The 22,191-nt window shown below is 40.2% G+C and overlaps 1 long non-coding RNA gene across 6 annotated transcripts in view; it reads left to right on the forward strand.

Annotated features, from left to right (window-relative positions):
- Positions 1 to 19,948, forward strand: part of LOC136014266 (uncharacterized) — a 65,745-nt gene extending 45,797 nt beyond the window's left edge. For 4 of the 6 annotated variants that reach the window (XR_010612588.1, XR_010612590.1, XR_010612589.1 and 1 more), the window contains 3 exons: positions 14,639 to 14,730; positions 17,125 to 17,231; positions 18,379 to 19,948. This is a non-coding gene — a long non-coding RNA (uncharacterized LOC136014266). Of the gene's footprint in view, positions 1 to 24; positions 889 to 14,638; positions 14,731 to 17,124; positions 17,232 to 18,274 lie in introns of those variants that run through there. The other 2 variants (XR_010612591.1, XR_010612592.1) reach the window with 2 other exon arrangements.
- The last annotated feature ends 2,243 nt before the right edge of the window (positions 19,949 to 22,191 follow it).

Here is a 22,191-nt window from a genome sequence, read left to right on the forward strand (position 1 = left end):
AAACTCTGAAGGTCAAGCATTATTCTCATGCAGACTGACATCTTTATATTTCCTACATCTAACTCCTGACCGGAAAAATAAAATTACAAAAGATGATGCCATTATTACCATAATGCTAATTTCATCTTGTGCCATTGGCGCTAATGTTTAATCAGAAAGCAGGCTCAGAATCCTGCAGACACCTATTTACCTGCCAATATGTGAGTAATTTCATCCATTTCAATGTGTTAACTTACATTCATCATTGGTTGCTACGCAGGGGGTTGAAGAAATCAAGATAAAATGAAATATTTGATAACAGGGTTGATCTTGGTGCATTTTTCCCCAAATAGTATTTCTTCTCTCATGTAGAAAATTTGGGAAGATTCTGAGAAGCTGCTTATTTTATTTGGGATTTCCAGCCCTGTGGTACCCTTTGGTGTACATGAGCATAATTTTACAAGTGCTAAATATTCTCTCTGGCAGGCCTGTACATTCACTGTGTACACATAGTCGCAGGGAGGCCCTCACATTCACTGTGTATGCTCACCAACACCATGCAGGGCATAAGCAGCATGTCCAGTGCTTTCTGAACTTACACTGTATTACCCAAATCCTCCTCATTGGATTCACATGTTTAAGTAATTCTGTGGGACAAGAATTTAGAAAATAATCTCACCTTGCATGATTTGCTTTTTCCCTGATGGCTTCACATATATCCCTATAGAGTGCCTAAATTAAGCATGTTTCATTTTAAAAATGTATATTCCAGCACTGGGTGCTTTTTCACAAGTTATGCCTGTTTGACCAAGATTGGAAGAATTTCTCCTGTGGGATGGATCATTGCTTTAGAAGACACTGGCGGCAATCACAGGCAGTAGCTGGGAATGCCTCTCCTCTCCTCCTCCTGTAAGGCAGAATGTTTAGTTTATAAAAATCTGCCATTTGTGTTGAAATTTCTCATTCTTTAGCCCCCAAATTATTTATTTTTAAAATGTAGCCAAAGCAGGTTAAGTTTTGTTGCTTTTACTTTTCTTTTGTTTATCTTTTAGGGTTTTTATAATTTGACTGTGCACAAGTTTGCCTTGCTCTCCTTTTATAGCATCCAAAAACTTCACTAGTATCAATGCATTTCCCAGATGGGAAAGGAGTGTTATCACCAGTTTAGAGAAGTGAAATTTAGAGGTGCTGAGTAGGAAAAATAACTGCCCAGGGCTGCCTATCAAAACTTGGGCTGGAATTTGGACTGCTATCCCACTTGCTCCAGAAGCCACTAAGCCATCATTTTTGCAGACTGGATTTTCAGAGTGTTTTCTAAACAAAGGGAAAGAATACCATCCTCCCTTCAGGACAACAAAAAGGCTTCTTGTGCACCAGAAACTCAGTGGCCATTGCATGCCAGTTTTTGTAAAGCTTATTTCCCTATCTCTCTATATGTCACTGAGAAGCTCTCTTTAAAGGTTTGTGGAATAGTATAGTTCAGGATCAAGCTCAAACCTACTGCTATTTGAAGGGGTCATACTATGCATGAGGTGTATAGTATGCAATATTTAAAATATTAATGGAGCATGTAATAGCTGTTAAAGCCACCAGGAAGAGTGGAGAAGATACTCTGATACATTACCCACAACAGCAAGGAAGAAAGCACCCAGGGATAAGTATTTTGGTAAGAGCCTATAGGTGGTAATTAAAGGCATTTAGGAACAAAAGGATTTGGTTCAGAGAGATGTATGGGGAACAAGGCATTTACCTAAAACTTGCTGATAGCATCTGCTTCAGCCATCTCTGAACACCTGGAACCTGTTTCTTCCTTAACTAGGAAGGAGAAGAGTAGCAGATGTGTTTATGCTCTAGGAGTTATTGAAGAAACAGAAAAAAAAGACCAGGAAGAGATAATAAGTATCTGTACATCCACAGAGAGAATGAAGAGGAGTACAGGGACTAGTCATTTTTGTTTGTCAACAAGCCAAAACTAAGGGGCTTAGCCTGCAGCAAATTAGATTAAATATCAAGGAAAAGCATGAATTAGTCAGGAAGGGAATATTTTAGAATCAACATCATTGAGACTATTTAAGGCTAGGCTTCCTAAAGCACAGCTGGAGATGGTTTAAGGTCAATTTAAGTCTCCCATCACAGAAAGGGCAGTGGAGCTTGCTGGACATGCGCTCCTCTCATGTTCCAGCCACGAGTGGCCTTTGAACCTCAGCGAGGGCTTTCTTCTGCTGTCTGGAAAGTGACAGCATAGTTGAGTAGCCCTCTCCCCTTGTTCATGTTTTAGCCCATTAGCTGTACGCTTCAACTATTTCTTTATTAGCATCTGAGGAAAAGTAGGCCTCTGGAAATGTGCCATTCTCCCTGACTTGCTGTGGGGCAGATGGAGATGTTCATTTGCAAAGTCATGGCAATTTTCTGTAGGATGTATGAGTAGTCATAAACTGAGCTGCTTTAACAGTGGGCTTTTGGAATAATGCTTATTACCCCATGAGGAAAGAAACCCAGTATGGTAACTGAGAAATGCTACACTGACCATTCCTTTGGGAAGGGCCACGTCAATTGCTCCCAAGCTTGCTCCTTCACCCCTGTGCAGACAAAGATGTGGTACCACCTGGTCGGGTCCTCACCAGTAGGATAACCCCCTTCTTTATTGAGCTGGGCTTAGAGAGCGCATTGTTTCTACCATGCCTTGCCCACGGCGGCAGTGCCACCATGCATCCCACCGAGAATCGCGGACCGGCGCCGCGCTATGCTGGTGCCGCAGTGCCCTCTAGTGCTGACGGCATGGAGCGGCTCCTGCCTAGCCGAGGGACGCGGGGCGCAACATGGCAACCCCTGGACATGGCTTGAGCCAGGCTTGTCCCGCTGGCGTGGGCGTGGGAATCAAGACAAGATAGCTCCTGGGGATCCACAGCTCCCTTGCCATATGGCTCCTCTGGTACTCACCCCTGTGCAAAATGAGCCGAGGCTGGTCACAAGTACTCTTCTACCTGTTCATTTGCTGTAGGGTATTCCTACTTAACCTTAATTTTCCTTAAAGCAGTTGAAAACAGAAGATACTAAGTGATGGACAACCCACACTTGCAATATTCATAAAGAATAAAACCAAACCATTTCAATTTATGGATATAATTTTATATTAAAAAAAAACCCAAAACCAAACAACTGTATCCTGGGCTGCATCAAAAGAAACATGAAGCAGGTGGAAGGAGGTGATCCTGCCCCTCTATTCTGCTCTCGTGAGACCCCACTTGGAGTATTGTGTGCAATTCTGGTGTCCTCAACATCAGAATGTCATGCAGCTGTTGGAGTAAGTGCAGAGGAGGGCCATGAGGAGACCTCATAGCAGCCTTCCAGTGTCTGAAGGGGGCCTACAAGGATGTTGGAGAGGGGCTCTTCATTAGGGACTGTAGTGATAGGACAACGGGTAATGGGTTAAAACTTAAACAGGAGAAGTTTAGGTTAGATATAAGGAAGAAGTTCTTTACTGTGAGGGTGGTGAGGCACTGGGACAGGTTGTCCAAGGAGGTTGTTAATGCTCCATCCCTGGCAGTGTTCAAGCCCAGGTTGGATGGGGCTTTGAGCAGCCTACTCTAGTGGGAGGTGTCCCTGTCCTTGGCAGGGGGGCTGGAACTAGGTGATGTTAAGGTACCTTCCTGCCAAAACCATTCTATGATTCTGTGATTCTATAAACCTGTTAGAATCTGTAGAGTGTATTCACTAGATTTGAACAGGACAGCTTGCTCTTCATGGTACTATCACTGTTACTCAGCAACTTGTATACCTGGGACTGTTTGACCTCAAAGAAGATGATTTGACTACGTGCAGTGCAAACAGACTAAAAAGGAATAAGGAAAAGATTTTTATTTCTTCTCTACCCTCATCTCCTTTCTGTTGTTGTTTAACTCCACAGCTGGTAGGAATTTTATTTTTTAAATGACAAATGTGAGGGAACCTTATAATACTGGTGACTTCTGATGTCAAATCTCATCTTTCCAATTACCAAGTCTCCTAATATCCTAGTAGGATAAAAATGAGATTCTCTACTTTGTGTTAAATTTAAGTCTGTTACTCCCAGCTGAACAAAAAAAAAAGACAAACCAGCAAGCCTATCAGGGACAGCAGGACAAAAAAACTCATGTGATGTGACAGCTATGAAACCTGACACATCTCCTGTGTATTTGTGTTTTCTTTTCAGAGAAGATGCTATTACCAGTTATGGTCATTGTGGAGATAGACTTGGGGTGTAAGTGCAGATCCTGTTGTGATTTGGCACATAGGAAGATGGGTTTATAAATAAGTTCAGGCAGCTTGGGGAAGTAAGTGACATGCCTGTCTGTCTGTCCATCCATCATTGAAGAGCCTGGGTGTGCTCTTTTGAGAAGAACTTAGAACCTTTTCCCAAAAGGTTTGCCAGCACTGAATGTACTGCTCTTTTAATGACTGAGGAGGTTGCTTGACAGTATGACTTCAAGCACTTCTCTGGTAGTAATTTCCATTCTGTTATCTTCAGAGTTAGTCTTTCTGCTTCATTCCATTTGTCACTTTACTCGCTGCTGTGAGTGAGTATTGCAGCTGCTGTAGCCATCATAGCTACTACATGTAATAACCAATAAATCACGTAGGAATAGGTGAAGACATGGTATTTTACCGTCACTGAGAACTTGCTCCCATCTGTGTAGTCGGTATGAAAATGTACGTGAACGTTTTTTATGTACTTGTTAGGAAACACCTTCTGGAATTTGAACTAGCATTTTAAAAAATTAAGTATATAAATTTTTAAAAGTTTTTAAGCGTGGCATCTCACCACATATTTCTTCTTTATAGCAGCAGAAGTTAATTGTCTCATGTAGGGAAGAGCCTTTTGGGGAAGGAAGCCATCAAACCTGGTAATAACAATGATGAACATTGACGTTATTAAAGTGCATATTCTTTTTTCCCATATTTGAAATAACTACACCTCACGTTAGATAACTATCTAATCTGTTACATGGAATAACAGAGGGAAACTAAAGCTTCAGTACCAAAGCATGACAGCGCTTATCTTTGTGTTGACTCATGGCAGAGCCCTAATTATCCAAATGATTTATTAGGGGAAGGGACTTTAAATAAATGACTCGGGTTACATGATGTGAAACACTTAAGCATCTTCCTAAGATATTTTGCTTTAACTTTCTCTGGAATTTCTTGAAGAATTTAAAGTTTAAGTGTCAAGAAGTCCACTGGCTTGTGAAATTTGTGAAGTGACAGCCAGAGTGAAGTGGCTCAGAACTGCGTTCAGAGATTCCTATTGAACTAAATGTTTAAACTAGTGAAAACCAACCAACCAAACAAAAAACTTTTAATTAAGCATTTAACTGGATTTAAAAATGTATGTCAATCTGTACATAGCTATAAGAAAGCAATGTTGAGGTTACTGATTCATTCTGGGTGCTTTGTGTATGCTATATTGATGGCAGTGCTGTAAAAATGTTTGTAATTAATATTCTTTCCAGAGGAACAGAATTAAATTGCTGTTGTCTTTAGCAATTAGTCAGTGTCCTCAGGTTTCTGCTCATAAAGTTTGCTTATAAATAGGCTTTAAAGCACGTACAGGCCAGGCCTGATTTCTGTAACATTCTGAAAATGTTGCAGGCCTTCTTTCTTGGATGTTATTTGCTTCTTTTGGACAGTTGGAGTGCCATGTAAAGTTTGCTTTCTTCCTCTGAAATGGTATGGTTCAGGACTTTAAAAATAACAGGTATGCAAAGTTTCACCTTCAGATACCATGATCTAAAAATGTTGAGCAGTTCCATTTAGTGCCAGAGACCTCAGAGCTTTCGAAACGTTAAATTACTTATTTTTCAACCTGAATTTAGACACTTCCATTAAAAACCCTTGATGAATGTTCCAGAGGAATAAGTTAATAGAAATTAATTATCACCCTAACACTTTGTTTTAGAAAGAAATATTTTGTGTAATGAGAAATCTGTTCAAAAGAAATCCTACAGATAAAGGTACTATAAAACGTGAAAATTATTAGAAACCAGTGAAAGCCACCTGGAAGCATTTCTTAACAGAGACAAATACAACAAAAAGCATGATCATAAGGGAAAACACCTCAGGTTCAGTGGCAAGGCTCAAATGTTATTTCCTAAGCAAACGTGAATTCTTTAAAAAAATGGTGATTCTGCCCAGATGAATGGAAGAGGACAAAAAGATGAGAATTCAGAGAATTCAGAAACTAAGTCTTCAGTAAAGTGAAAACACAAAGCCTGCCTGAAAACCTGTAAGTTTGCTGATAGTTAAGCAGAGTGAGCATTGCAGTATGGTGAAAAATTTGTCTTAATCTTTATCACATGGATTATTGGGGAATACATTTTCCTGAAACCTGTTCTTTCCAAGGAACAAAAGTAAAGCGTGTTACAAGGTCAGGGTGCTGACACCTGGAGATACTAAAATAATATTCGGATATTTTTAAGGCAGAATGTGTTTCATTTGTTAAATTATATGTTCTCTATTAAAAAATCCCTAAACAAGTTAACAAAAATCTAGTGATGAAGGGATGACATGTTAATTGAATTTTCTTTCCAGAAAATGCTTCATCCCTCATGAGAGGGGTGGCTGAGGAAAATAGGTTTTTGTGGAATGAGAGCTGAAGTGCTGTGTCATCCTGACTGAAAGACAGGAAACCTCACTAAAGTAGGATGAAATGGTTAATCTATAGTATGGGCAAAGGTTAATACTGAAGTGCCTCGGGCTTCCTCTCTAAATACACATGTATTTACATGCATATTTTCTTTGAAAAGAAGGTGAAGATCAAGATGAAAAATATGCAGTAGACAAAGTGATCCAGGCAAGCTCGGATGGGATATGACTGAGGAGCATGGAAGGATGAAAACTAGCTAAAGCATGGTACAGTGGAAGGTGAAAAACATTACTGTGTAATGTAAGGCAAGGCACATTGAAAGAATAATTGGAAAAAAAATCCCTCAGCTACTCAGGAAAGAGGAAAAACAACATGTTATTGCCATTTTAAGTGGAGGCCAAAGTAAAAAGAAAGATGTTAAAAATCTTAAGGGATAAAAAAATCCTAGGATGAACCAATTCAACAAATTAAGAACAACTTTCAGTCTCAGTTATGGGTGAAATTTTAGTGCTGGAGAAGTGGAAGAAAATATCCTGCTGACAACTGTGGTGTCAGGAATTCACTTGTTTTCCTTTATAGTCATGCTTTAATCACAAGAATATTAAAGACAAAGAAAGGCCAAGTTCAGCATGCAGCTGCATTAACACTGTGGTTGTTATGAATTTCACCCAGTGGTCCACTGAGTCCTGTCCAGCATTATTATTCCTCTGGGAAGATGAGCATTTGCTAAAATGCAGTTTAAAGAAAAGAATCTTATGCAAACATGTCACAGTTAGAAATGCTCAGTGAAGGTGTATGATAAATATATTGAAATGTGTGGAAAATGTTATTAATCTGCCACTCAGTTTTCATGACAGGGTGACCTCTCCATTCATTTTTTTTGTCTATTTTTGAACTTCAGTGCATGGTTTTACTTGCATTTACCATATTTCTATTGTTTCCTAAAACTGGCATGTTTATAAATAATTTCATAGCTTAATATTTGTGAAGTGTGTGCTTTGCAGAAATGCAGCACCTTGGTAGCTGTCACTAATCTTACCTCAGTGTTAAAGCAGATAGTGGAAAGTACTTCAATTTATTTTTAATGTAATAACCATGAGGCTGTAGGTGTGGAGCTGAACAAAAAGCCGTTGTGAATCATTTCAGTTCCCCAGTGATTTGTGTCATCTCCCTGTTCAATACTGATCCTTAGGCAGGCTGTCGCTTTACTTCTTGCTATGTGTTGCAGTGGGTACAGCTCATAGCAGAGTTCTTAATGACTCTTTCAACTTTTACCAGCAGAAAAAAAGGGCAAAGTTTTGGCCTTGATCTTGCCAATGTCACTACTCTGGCATGTTGAGTTAAACATAGGCATCACCTAGCTTTCCTCTAAGACAGCTGTTTGAACAGAAAAAGGAGTGTAGCTACCAGTCACTTTCAGAAAGCGAAAGTGGCTACTGTATTTTAGCTTAAGCAGAGAGAAATCACACCTTCCTCTTTTTCTTGGGTGTGCAAGAATAAGAGATACAAAAGAGAAAATGTAAGCATACGTTGATGCTGCTAGACCTGGGGAAAGCTGGCAGTGCTCTCTAGAGTCTGTTCCTTTGGTCCCCACAGGGGAGCAGCCTTTGGTGCCCACCAGCAGAAAGACGCTGCTCTGCTTTTTCACCAGGTGAAAGCAGTGCTCTGGCGGCAAAGCTTAGCAAAGAGGAGCTTGTTTATCTTAACATGCATTTCAGGGTGGGAGTTCACCAATGTAATGGTATCTGCTGGTTTATGTTTCTGTAAAGCTTTTAAAAGCTCCCAGTGTGCATTTTTTGAACTTATTTCAATTAATGGGAAGCTCACTGTGTGGCAAACCCAACTCCCAGTTTATCAAGAAGTATTTTGCCTATAAAATTTTCAGTTGCCACTTAATATAATATCTAGCACAGTACAAAGGTTTTTTATTCTTTTCAGGACTTCAAGGGTAGTCTGTGGGGTATAATGTATTCTTAGTTACCAAAACAAAACCCTCACTGTTTCTGAGGAGAGGCCTGTAATAGCACCATTTGTTCAAATACTGGAATAAAAGTAAAGCAGTTATCTAAGGAGTACTGGCAGACAGAAAGCAGTAGCAATAAAAACTAGTTGTCTGTTAGCTTCAGGTATATTTTAATTGAGTGTTTCAATCCCAGCCTAAAAGCATATATTAAGAAAAGGCTCTGCTATCTTCACAGACAAGGAGCAACAGGAGCAGACTGCAGTCTCATTTCTCTCTATATTTTCCTTCCTAGCCCATCCCTCCTTCAGCTGTCTGCCTCCATCTAGAGGAGTTTTTAATGCCTCTGTGTAGGTCCCACTAAAGGTCTTAGTAGCATCAACCTAGAGCAACAGGATGATTTCCTTAAGTCTCCACTTTACATCAAGCAGCGCAGAGATTTAAGGAAGTGGCCACTGTAGTTTATATGTAGAAGGAGAGGGCAGCTAATCTTCATGAGCATGATTTTTTCACTGAAAGAAAACATTCCTTACAAGGTCTGTATCATAATCAAAGGCTTCATGAAGTATTTGACGTGGTCTGTGTATGGCACACATTAGACATTTGATTGGTAGGCAGAAGACCAGCAGGTTTTCTGATGTGCGCTTGTGTCTGATTGTGTTTAATGCAGCCTTTCAGCCTGTGCACCAAGAAATTAGTTGCCCTTTAAGATGAGATGCCGCAAATTATCTCTGATCAGCTGGGACTCGAGCCCAGGAGCTGCGGGTTTATGTCATTGGAGCCCCATCAGGTTTTCCAATAATTTGTTTATCCACCCAAGAACAACAAAAGCCACAGGCTTCTATGATTTTATGCTCCAACCCCTACCCTGAAATAATAGGGCTTTGCTTTTTTCTGCTATATTTATACTGATTATGAATAATAAATACATTAATTGTTATTGCCCTTCAGTAATGGATCATGAGCAGCAACACAGTGTGCAGATAAAAAACCCTAATTTGCTAGTTCAAGCGAGGGTTGTGAATCAGCTAACCCTTAGCAGACCAAAGATGGAAAAACTTCTTTTCCTTTAAAAGACTCTTTGTCATATTCCACATTGATCAGAACAGTTGTGACTGTACTGTATTTAATTATTTTTATCTAACACCTGGCAGCAACTTGTGCATCACTACTGAAACCATCAATTGAGCTAGTAAGAAGGAAGACACTTAGTAACCCCTGCAGTTTTCATCACAGCAAGGTTAAGCCTAACAGTGATCTTAATATCAACACTGAATTTCAGTGCTTTTTGTTACATTAACCTTGTTTCATTAAAATTCAGCATTCTTCAGTCTACTTCTGAAACTTATATTTTGTATTTTGCCAGTTTTGTTGGCTGTCATGAATGGACTTGGTGTGGTCAGAAGACCAAGTGACGGTGTTCACAGAACAGAGAGAAAAATCAATGTAACTTTAAAATATGAGCACTTACTGAGGCTAGAGAGGAAATAAGGCTCTTCTGCCTAGCATGACTCTAGGATCTGAAAAGAGAATAAGATAACAGAGTAAAAAGAGGGTAAGCAGCTTGAGTGAAATGCCATGTTTGTTAGGTAGGAAATCAATAATCTGTGATGGGCAGATCTTATACAAACCTTTATTCTGGGCCTGCTATGTTTGGAAATTACAACAAAAGAAACAAAAGCTTGTTACTTGGAAAAATCCAGCCACAGGTTACACATGTTTACCAAGCTGAAGGAGTGCCTGGAAACATTCTTTTGCAGAGGAAAAACAAATGAGAAGAATTTTAGTGGTGAGAGCTGAACACATACTCATCTGGAAACAGAAAACACATGGATTTGATCACACCTCTTTCTCCTGCTTCCAAATATCAGAGCTTGCCTGAAGAATGCCACTCTCCCTGGGATAGCTAAGAAAACCAACATGGTCATTAACTTTTCCAAAGATAGCAATGGGGAAGCAGTGTCTTAAGAAATGCAGGGGATCATTATGTGACCCTCTGGATCAGGGACCAGTAGGCCCTGGTGCATCCCAGGAGAAGGGCATTTAAGGAGATGCAGCCTGGTGTGGCCAGTGGGAAGTGGACCCCAGAAAGCAGCTGGATTATAGGTCGATGTTTTCCAACCTGCTTGGTCAGACTTCAGCACTGGCAATCCCAGTTGTTCACAAATCACAGAGAAAGTCTGAGAAAGGCCTGAGATTGGTTAAAAACTTGAAACTGAGATTTTAAAAAGAAAATAATGTTAGGGTGTGGTTTATTGCCTTCAGGTTTCTTAGCCTTTAGGGTGCACTTGAGTCATGTTTTGAAGTTTTTGTTTGCTACCATGAGGTCTAGGAAACTTAGTTAAAAGCATAAGCCAAGATTCTCACCTAATCATTTGACTGTGGGAGCTGAAAAATAGAAAATTATTAGAGGTACAGTACTGACTGGTGGGGCCAGGCATATGGCAAGGGCTTGGAAAAGGCCTTTTGGAGGGGAAGGTTGGGCAGCCAGGGAAGGGAGTGCAGCAAAGAGGCTTGGAAAGTCAGTAGGGTGGAGTGTTGATAGGCACAGGAGGACAGGATGGGCTCTCGAGGAAAGCAAAGTCTAGGGTGATGCAGCAGTAGTATGTACATGAGGGCTCTAACTGGGGCTTTTGCCTGTTTGGGTGTGCCAGCTCCAACTTCCAAAGGAGATGGGCAAATGTCTCCTACAATAACCCCAGTGAGTTAACCCTTGTGAGTCCTTGGTGGAACAAACCAAACTGTTTACCAGATAAATTTGCTCTTCTGTTGAGACTAAGATTATTTGGTTGATGTACAGAGGGAATGTTGCAGCATAAGTGTTGTTACCTGGAGAAGTGGGTGCTTGCCCTGAGCAGAATGTGCTGAGGATTATGAGTGGCAAGATTAACTAAGTGATAAAAGGGTGACCTGGGCAGCCTGAATTTAGTTATTCAGTGTAGCAATAGAGTAAAAATCTTGAGAGCCTGGAGAAAGCCAAAAGCAACTTGACTGAAAAGATGGAACAGTCTTAAGGTCGTGAACATTTACATTTCACAATTTCCATCTTTTAAGACATCAAGTCAATCCAGGAGTGGATTAGGGTATTGAAAGCTGTGAAAGGCCTTATGTTTGAATTAGGCTCACTTTAGCTATGGGATACTTCTGAATTCAATGCAGAAGTGGAGACGAGACTTCCTTGCAGTCGTCCTGGGTTCAGCTATAGCAGCAATTTTTCTGCATGGTTCTGAGTTACCGGCTGGGCTTAAACCATGGCAGCAGTTCAGGCACCAGGTGAAGATTTAGGAAATTGCAATCCTGTTGCCAACTCAGCCACTGATGGGGGATGAGTATACTTGGTGTGAACAACTTTATAAGTAAATGTAGGGACCTACGCATGCAGACCTTAATGACTTCAGTATCCTTTGCTGCGGAACAAAGAAACGGCACAAAACACTCCATGATGTATTTTCCTCACAGTTTAGCAATCTCTGCCTCTCACCAGAAAAACCTCAGCTGAATGTGGAAATTGCATTTACATTTCTGCACGCTCTGTGGACCATTAGCATTTCCCAGTTAGGCATACAACTTGATGGCCTGGTCTCCGACAGGTAGAAGAAATAAATTCCTGCAGGTGGTGAATGTGACCACAGGCTTCTGTCCCCTCTTGCAGTGTGGGTGGGGACTATCTGGCCACTTCAGGTGGCTGGGTATACAAATACCCTTTTTTCTGCAGAAGCATTCTTGGATGACTCTGAGTATTCAGGGATGCAAGTAAAAAAGAAACAAAGCCATGCTTCTTTTTCACACAAATACCTACTCCATTCAATGATGCTTTTATTATGCTTACTGCTGTATTGATCAAACTCCTTGCTGCACTGAGACCTAGTTGAGATTTTGAGTCGAGTAGCTGATACTTACCCATGTCTTCAGTGGTGCTGCATAATGAAAAAATTGCGCAGATTAGGCACTTTTGAAAATCCCATTAGAATTATGGTTTCAATACATTTTGTTAAGAAACTTGAACTAAAATAGAGCCATAAAATCAAAGCCAATCTAGCATTAATATTCCATGAAAGTAAAAGTGGAGCATTACAGACATCAAATCAAAACCAAGTCAACGAATTGACTGTGGCACTGGATCAAAATGAAACCAAATTACCAACTTGATGAAAACCCACAGTGTTTATGAACTCTGACAATCTATGAAAGCACATGTCTGTTTAGCTAGAAAGTTCAAAAAGCACATTTTCTTAGAGCTGGACACAAATGTAGCACTGAGCAGGGTTATGCAATGGTGAAACCGCCATTTCAGAGCCAATTATCTAGCTTCCTTCTTCAGATCCCTTTCCTCAGCAAAGAGTAATTCCTATCCTCACCCCAGCAAGTGCCATCGTACATAACACAGGCTTGGAAGAAAACGCTCCTGATACACAGAAGTTATTTACCAGAATTTGAAGTTGACGGTTTCAGGTTTTTCAGGATTAAAGAGAGGCCTTGGAAAATACATTAAAGAGCAATTTTATGTAATGTTATATATAATCTCTAAGCCTCAGGAACTTTTCTTCTTACCTCTTTTTCAGAGAAATTTGCGCACATCTGGAAGTATAAACTGCACCTTAACAATGGGAAACTAAAAAGTATAAAAAGACCTGGGTGTCTTCTACATAACAAAGTAGGAAAGGAAGATACATGACTAAGACAAACTAGTGTAACTACCTCTCACTCCTTCATACTTACAAAGAGATGTAAGGACTACAGCTGAGGAACAAAATGTCAGTGATCACAGCCCTTGTTGAGATCAAGGCTTTCCTGGTTTAGGGGAGACTCATGAAATCCTGCTGCTGCTGGCTGGTGCCATAATTCCTACTAGTTAGAGATTTTAGAGGATCTGAAAATTCCAGCAAAATGGGCTCTGTACTGGAGTCCTGGAGTCAGAGCCTGTTTGAATTTTCATATGTGCCTCAATCAGCTTCGCAGCATATTCCCACAAGGATGAGTTTGTGCTAGGCTTGCAATTTGGCCCAATGGGGCTTGAATTCACTCTTACACAGCAAATATCATTAAAAAAAGGCTGTTTAAAGCACAGGCATGTCGTGTTTTGAATGCCACAGAAATGGAAGCCTTAATGGGCTCAGATGCATCACACAGATGGATTCATAAGACTAAATAACGGGAGCACATCTGACTGCTTTTGAGGGAGCTGCCATTATCTTCAGTGAGGCAGAGGTCCCAAGATGACACTGTGCCATTATGTTATTGGAGCGTTCAACATTTAAGAGATGTTTTTTAAAAGTAGATGTTTGGGAAAAGTAAACTACAGAACAAGTTGGCAACAGGCAGTGTCAACAGCCTGTCAGCAAAATTAAGGAATAAAAATGTACTGTGTCTCATCACCTCAGCTACTTTTCAGAAGTTATCACTTTCTGTTTCGAAAATGAAGTGTAAGTCAGACAGCTTCTCAGCAGGAATCTTCATCTTCATATGCTTTATACAATAATATTTATCAACATGAAAACTTATGTTTCATCTGCAGTCTACATATAAGGTGGTGTTTTTTTTCTCAATCCCATATTTTCATAGTACCTCTTTCAAATTTGTTTTCATTGTTGATCCCCTTGATTTTTATTGCCAGATTTTTATTGCTAGATCTCAAGATGACAGGGCCAAACACGAGACCTAAAGAGCACTATGTTTCTTGCCTGAAAGCCAGCCATTTGATATCAAGTGTGCCCAATTTTGAAACGTTATCTTTTTTCTACTTATTTCTTTGTTCAGTGTTGTAGACACCACTGTGTCAACAGTGCTCTGTGGAAAAAAATGTGCAACTCCTATTTGTACCCTTCTTACAGATAGCATGTTTGCACACAAGAGTTTCTTCTCCTTTTAAACAAGCTCTTACACCATAAGCTCATGCCTCTTTTCTGTGCAACAGGTGTAACGATGCACATTTACGTCAGAAGATCGACTGCTTTAATATTTGGGATTTAAGGCATTGTGTATATGTCATTTTATTAAGAATTAAATTAATGTTTTGATTTGGAGATTTTTTTCAGTGGACACGTATGTATTGTTTGTTTTTTTTTTTCTGTTTTCAGAACTGTGCAGAACACTGGGGAGGAGGAGGACTGGAGAGCTGTGTGAAGAATGTACATCTAAGCAAGAGTAGCCAAAGAGGAATAACATCTGGGTCAGTAATCTTCATTCTGATAAAGTTCCTTCAGAGTCATGAAAGTGTCAGGTTTTCTTTATTGGCTTTAACATTTTAAGTGAAAACTCAGTATTAAAGTCAGCCAGTAAAAGAGAAGCCTGCCTTGAAGAATCTTTTAATTAAGGTATATTTAATCAACATTTTCACTCTTAAACTGAGTTTACAATTGAATTTAACTTAGAGTGCACTGTAATGTTAAGAAATCTTAAATATAAAAACATCCCCAACGCAGAAATGCCACAATCTAGAGTCATTTTGAGGGGGAAAGGACAAATATCTGAGATTATTGGAAGTCTAGGGCTGACTGACTCCAGAACACCAGTTTTATATTTTAATAAAACTTGAAAAATACAGAGTTAATCTCTTGCTTTGTAGAGATCAGCTGAAAAAAACCCCAAACCCACCAAACTGTGCCTAGACTAAGCCTGCAGGTTACAAACACAGTGCTATTATTTCTCCAACACAAAGTTTTGCATAGGGAATTGCAGTTGTGTATAAAATGCAAGTTCAAAAATAGGTTGCCATAAGGGAACATACCTAAGCATAAATACAGAGGAGTAAGTTAAATTGGAACTTTCAGGTTAGCATTTTTGGACTGAATTTCCTCTGTGGCAGAGAGAGGCAGCTGAGATGAATGGTAAAGTAACTGGGTAAAAGCTCTCTTCCCAGTCTGTGAAAACAGCGGTCACAAGCTAACTGTGATCATATTTATAAGCCATCAAAGCTTTTACCTGCAACAGCAATTATGTTACATTTTTTGATAAATGCAATATTGAAAAAGTATTGAATGAATACAAAGGCTAACCCAGTGCTTTTTTCCCAACAGAAAATATTTCCATCCATTTTAATAGTGTTATTCAGCAGATATATGCATCAGTTGAAGCTAATGGCAAATTTCCCTTTGGCTGCAGTGAGGACCAGGACTGATTTTTGTTACTTTTAAGAGTAACATTTGTCTTTTTTTTTTTTTTTAACTATTTTTATTTTTATCCTACTCAGTGTAAGGAATAGCTAGAGAGGAGCTTTCTTTTTGAGAGCTTTTTCTCTTTTTAGAGAGTTGTGAGTCCTTCCCAGAATTAAACCTCAGGTCTGGCTGTCTCCTGCCTCCCTGTGTAGCTATCGCTCGCATCATGTCTCTGATCAGAGAAACAATGCTTGCAGTAGTTATTCAGGCTTTAACATATTTCCTTAAGAAAGTTCTGCTCTACAGATTCATGAACGTTTCTTTAGTTTGGATGGGGGATGTCAATCAGCAGCATTGCCAATTTATGAACTGCTCCTATTTCCAAAATCACTTCTATTGTTAAGAGTCTGACAAACTACCCAAAGAGTTCAAAAAATTGCTGGCTGCAGGGGCTAATTCAGCTCCTTTTTGTGGTGTTTCATTCTTTCCCCCTGCCATGATTACTGTCCTATTTTTTCCCATGGTTGTTAAATCACCAACTAATTATGTATTATCAAAGCGGCACCTAACAGTGGAGTTTGCCTTGCTGTTGATGTATGTAAAAACAAGCTGGGTGAGTCAGACAGTCTGGCTACAGATGGCTGTGCCGCTCCACCTGATGCCTGTGTGAGCACTTATTCACGCCTTGCCTTTGTTCTTCTGGGCTCCTTTTACTTTTTACTGCACAGCTAGAATAGGTACTGACTGCTGCATTATGTATGCTTTAATGTTTTTTTATTGTTATTATGGGAGAACAGAAGTGCTCATAAAGGTGTGCTTTCTTTCTGGGAAAATTTCTCAGTAATGCAGTAGCTTGTATGTTGTGGAGCTTGAGCCCTGAACCATGAAGAAGAAAAAGATTACTAGATGGCAACTTGGTTTCTCTGATAGTTGCTGAGGCAGTTACTTGGACGAAATGGAAAATCCCTGAGCCTTCTTCCATGCTGGAATGGGTTCAAGAGTCTGCAAATATCAAGGTGGAAATTTGCACGATTATCCCTTGAGAAGCCTGTGCACATATGGTATTCTTTTGCAAATTATTTAATTAAAGCTCAAAAAGCATATGAAATCTGGAATGCTCACTTCCAAGAACACCTACCACATTAAATCAAATTCCTCAGGTTGAAACGTGGAGGCTTTTTCTGAAATGTAATTTACTTTTCCTTTCTGTATTCTTATTTCTTCCAATACCTCACCTTAAGCAATGAGAGACCTACATTCGCTTTGCTATCTACTCAATTTCACCTGGTGAACCTGTGGAATACTGAAATGTACAGGTTGCTACCTTACGTGTGAACTCCTTTTTGATATAAAGGTATAAGGAAGGGTTTTCGTTGTCTGCAGAGTCTTGTTCATGTTGGTTTATAGAAATTCTAAACTTTCAAGTCTCAATGTGATCTGACAGCATTCCTTCTATTATATTTGTTTAGCACTTGGCAGTTGAGGTAATACACCCAAGGGAAGATGGAGATTTCCCACTCTGGGGTAGGAGGTTTGGAATTGCCTACTATATTCAGCTGCCACTTCTTGGAAAGAGGTACTGTACTTGCCAAAGCACACTGCCTATAATTATCAACCCTGTCAGTTCGATTTCTGCTTTGAATAAATAGGAAAAAAAGAAAAAAACAAAGAAAAAGCGCTAACCCTTGGTACTCACATCATAGCTGTTTTTCAGGCCATATGCTATTTCATTTGACAAGATGCTTACCTTGCTGCCTGAGAGCACTGAGAACAGATCCTGGATTTTCCCTAGGCTGTTCTCAAAGGAGCGCACACCAGCACATGGAGCCATTGCTGGCTTTGAAAGGAACACCTGCAACCTTAATGTGAGAATGTAGCCCACAGAGAGTCCCTCTCTCTCCTATCTTGGAGGTGGGCTGATGGGTTGCCACACATCTACATCCCTGTCTGTAGCACGGTCTGCCTGGCCACCTACTTCTGTAATAACCAAACCAGTTTGCAAAGAAGTAGGGTCAAGTCATACCTGCTTCTTCCATTTAATGTGTGGAGTCAAAGTTCTGCTCTTTAATTTTTCTGTCTTTCATATGGTCAGAGAGGATCAATGTTTTTCACTCTTGGCATTTACAACTTGGTGTTTTTTAACAAATTAAAAATAGCATTGTGTAGCCATGACTGCTCTCTTGCGAAAGCTGGTTCTGATGTTCAGATGGACATACCTATCTGAAGTGGATGATAATGTAACTATGGTAGCTCACAGCCCAGGCCTTGCCAAGTACTGGGCTTCCTGGGCAGTTGCAGAGCTCGCTGCCATGGCTGCCTGCCTAGCAGTGGTTGAAATAGATGCCTGTAGACTACCTCCTTTATGGTACACATAAGCTTTTGTCCAGCAGTAACAAAAGCCAAACCTACATATGTAGGGTTATAGCCATAAGTACAAGAAAATGTATCTCATTCAAATTTCCCAATTCCACAGGACACTTCTTTCCGCTGACTTTGTGTGGCCCCCCCGAGTGTCCCTCTGGAAAACATGCAGCTACTTACTTGTAGCTAGTCAAATTACTGGGGAATCTCATAGTTCAGGCAATTAATAGAAATTTAATTTTGATTACTTTTGTGCAGGTTTTGTACAGAAAAGATGCGCGGAAGACTTGTTTTGGGAAGAACACTATTGTCTCAACGTAGATGGCAATTTCTCTCTGATATAGTAACTTTTTTTGTTTCAGTGAGGACAACACCAAGACCGCCTCTTCCAGCAATGAAATCTGATTACCCTTAAAATCAGATTGGGAACATGTGAACTTAACGATCACCTTCAGTTGTAAACGGTGCTAATTGTAGAAGTGAAGCAATAATTAAAAGCTGTGAACAGAGGGTCCTGCTACAGCTTTTCTGATTGTATGTGCTTTAGTCAGATGGACTCATTTGGTTCTGGGGACCTGTCAGTTGAAAACACTTCTCTATAACATTCACCTGAAAGTGATGGCTCAGAGAGAAATAGGTTTGAACTTGCATGGACAGTCCTTGTATTATTTTCATGTGAATGGCAGAATGAAGTAATTTGTGATTGTAGATAGTGCATGAAGCGATTACCAGAAATATGGTATTTTGGCCCAAGGAAATTCGTGTTCAGGCAATAATTTCAAATGTTTTAAATTCTACGCTTCTGTAGTAGGTGACAGAAAATCCTCTTCTAGTAATGATTATATCACCAAGTCTGTCCTTGCATGCCCTTCCTTGTTAGCTGTTCAAGCATTAAAAAGATTTATGAACCTTGTCTTACTTTCAGTAGCCTCTTTTTTTTCTATCTTTTTAGTTGGCAGTATTTGACATGCAAAATGTTATGCTTTTTTAAACAAAGTGCTCCAAGTTATAAACTGCTGCATTTAAGATTAAATACATGACTTTATGTCTGCTCACTTTGACCTGGGACAGGCTGTGCAGTTACAGAAACCCCAACATTTCCAACCCTGGTCAGACTACTCCAGCTAGTAAATTAACAATGAAGCTGATAATATTGGATGCTCCAGAGGTATAAGCAAGATTTGAAAAATCAATTTAAAAACCAATGAATGTTGAAAAATGCATTAAGTATAATGTGTGAATTTTTATTACAGATTATTTTAAACCTATCCAATAAATTCATAAAAATGTCACAATCTAAGCTAGTTAATAAACATTCATCAAAGTCTGAAATAAATTCTACTCTACAGTGGTAGTATCTTCTCTCTTTTTTATTACGAAAAAATAGTATTGAATTATTTCCTTTCAAAGTCCATTATTAGATATATAATCTTTTACTCATTTCTGTCTTGAAACCTTTACAGTTTCTCTTCTTATGGATAGCATTCCAGTGTCTTTATCCATTCAAAGTATATTTTTAGAATCCTTCCTACCAGGACAATCTACTTTATTTTATGTATTTATTTTTTAAAAATGAGTAATACAGTGTTTCATACACAGCACTGGAATGAAATAGAATCAAAATGCCAATATTTTTCCTCATTCCCTGTGCTCTCTGTATTTTGTGTCATTTCATGGCTTCTGGGTTACACAGAGGACTCCTAGATCTTTTCTTTCTGAATACTGCTACTTAATTTATGTGCATAATATCTGAGGAAACCAGAATCTAAATGAATCCAGAGCAGAAATTGAAATCAGAGGGAGAAATAAATGGAGCTACAATAAATGAGCAGAGAAAATAAATAAATGATCAGCCAACAAAAACCAAACTTTTCTATTATTTATACCTTCTGGAATAAAAATAAATTGGCTTCGAGGAGACATGCATCAAAATTTTCATCTGGTGTAAATCTTTTTATTATTACCTCCACCAGGAATGGGGGACCTGTGCAGTGATGTTTTAGCAGGGCCTGTTGTGAAAGGATGATGGGTAATGGTTTTAAACTAAAAGAGGGGAGATTCAGGCTTGATGTGAGGAAAAAAATCTTTACAATGAGGGTGGTAAAATACTGGTACAGTTTGCCCAGAGAGGTGGTGGATGTGCCATCCCTGGAGGCATTCAGGCTGGATGTGGTTCTGGGTTAATCTGATCTAGTTCATTGCAAGTGGGTTGGACTAGATGGCCTTTGAAGGCCCTTCCAACCTAAACTATACCGTGATTCTGTGATCCATGAAGGATGACACATCAGTGGGAGAGAAGCAAGCCGCAGCTCCTCAGTTTGCAGCAAGAGGAAAGCCATGGGTAACTTTCCCCTTGGTCAGTTTTTCACACGACATGACGTGGCAGTTGTCCATAGCAGCTGGTGTGAAGATGCCAGTACTAGTGGGAAGCCCAGTTGGCATGGGCTCTCTATCGCCACAGGCAGTTTTGGTACACACTGAAACATGGCTCAGGTACAAACACAGTAATTTTCTTTGAGGGTGGTTAGTGACAATTCACACGCCTGAGGTTCTGGAGGTCTAATTGGTGCCTGAGATACTGCAGGGCCAGGCTGTGTCTGCACCACTGCCATCCCAGGTTGATGCTCTTCCTGTGGGCTCCTTGCCACAGGGAGCAGGTGGGTGATGCACACAGCTGTGGTCTGTTGCATATTTATGCATGTTTGCATTAACAGGCACTCTTGAGGCAGGTTTCCAGAGAGTGAACCTGCAAGTGTGACTCTTCAACACTGGCTGAAGTGCTTCCCTACCTGGAAGCATGGAGGACCCTGCACCCTGGGCATACTTGATAGCCCCTACTTTATGCAGTTTCATGCTGTGCTCATGAGTTGCCTGCAAGGTAGAGGGCAGGTGAACTGGGGAGCATCCTTCAGTCTTCTGTGCCCTGAAACTGGTCTTCAGCAGTGAAGAAGCTCTACTTTGGGGTCAAAACTGTGAGATCACTTATTTCAGTTTCAGCTTTGTTGTCAGAGAAATGTAGTGAGCACGCGAGCAGTGATCCCGGGGGAAATGCTGCAAAGCACCCTGCATCGGCTGGCTCTTTGCTGCTGCCTTCCAGAGACCACCTTAGAGTGGAGGGAAGCTCCCGGTGCCAGGCCTTCTCCATACCACTTGGGGCAAGACTATTGTCATTGGATGGAGGAGAAACCTTCATCAGGGACTCTTCATCAGGTCCTACAGTGATAGGACAAGGGGCAATGGGGTTTGAATTTAAACAGGGGAAGTTCAGGTTAGATATAAGGAAGAAGTTCTTTACTGTGAGGGTGATGAGGCACTGGAATGGGTTGCCCAGGGAAGTTGTGAATACTGCATCCCTGGCAGTGTTCAAGGCCAGGTTGGACAGAGTCTTGTGTGACACGGTTTAGTATGAGTTGTCCCTGCCCATGGCAGGGAGGTTGGAACTAGATGATCTTAAGGTCCTTTCCAACCCTAACTAGTGTATGATTCTATGATTCTATGAAACTCTGATCCTCAGGGCAGGTAGCTGCCAATGGATGGGGAGATACAACACGCTCCTACTGTCCACACAGCACAGGGAGAAAGAAATCTGGGAAATCACACACTAAGGACACTCCTCCTACCCCAAATAGGCTGCTAGCAAGCATTATAAATACAGCTCTCTGCCCCAGGTATATGCAGTGTGCCTGGGTAGATGTCATTTCATGCTGACCTGGTATCATCTGTAAACTTTCTTTGGATAACAGGAGTCAAGGAGCCATTCTCCCAGCTGTGAATGAAGAAAGAGCAGAAAATATGTGCACATATTGCTTATGTGCTGTGGATGTGTTAATGTGCTTTATTCCCTCCCAGGAGTGATGTAGCGTGACAGGGTGGGGAATGTGATCAGTCACTGGTGTTACTGTTAGCTTTACAATAACCATCTTTTGATATTTACTCTTAAACTCTGTCACATGTTTTTATTCCATCTTCAACAGATGTTAATCTCTTTGCAGAAAAAGCTGAGCATTTGGCTTTCCTCAGCTGTTTCTAATCAGAGCCAAAGGCAGTCCTGAAGCAATCGTAGTATTTCTCTTTTTAAATTGGCTATCCATATTTAAAAGGAAATAATGCATTTCTGTGCAGCCTTGGATAAATATGTTTCTTCCCCTGCCTTGGTAATACCTGCTTATAATAAT

Source organism: Lathamus discolor, chromosome 5, assembly GCF_037157495.1.
Source record: "Lathamus discolor isolate bLatDis1 chromosome 5, bLatDis1.hap1, whole genome shotgun sequence".
Lineage (NCBI taxonomy): Eukaryota > Metazoa > Chordata > Aves > Psittaciformes > Psittacidae > Lathamus > Lathamus discolor.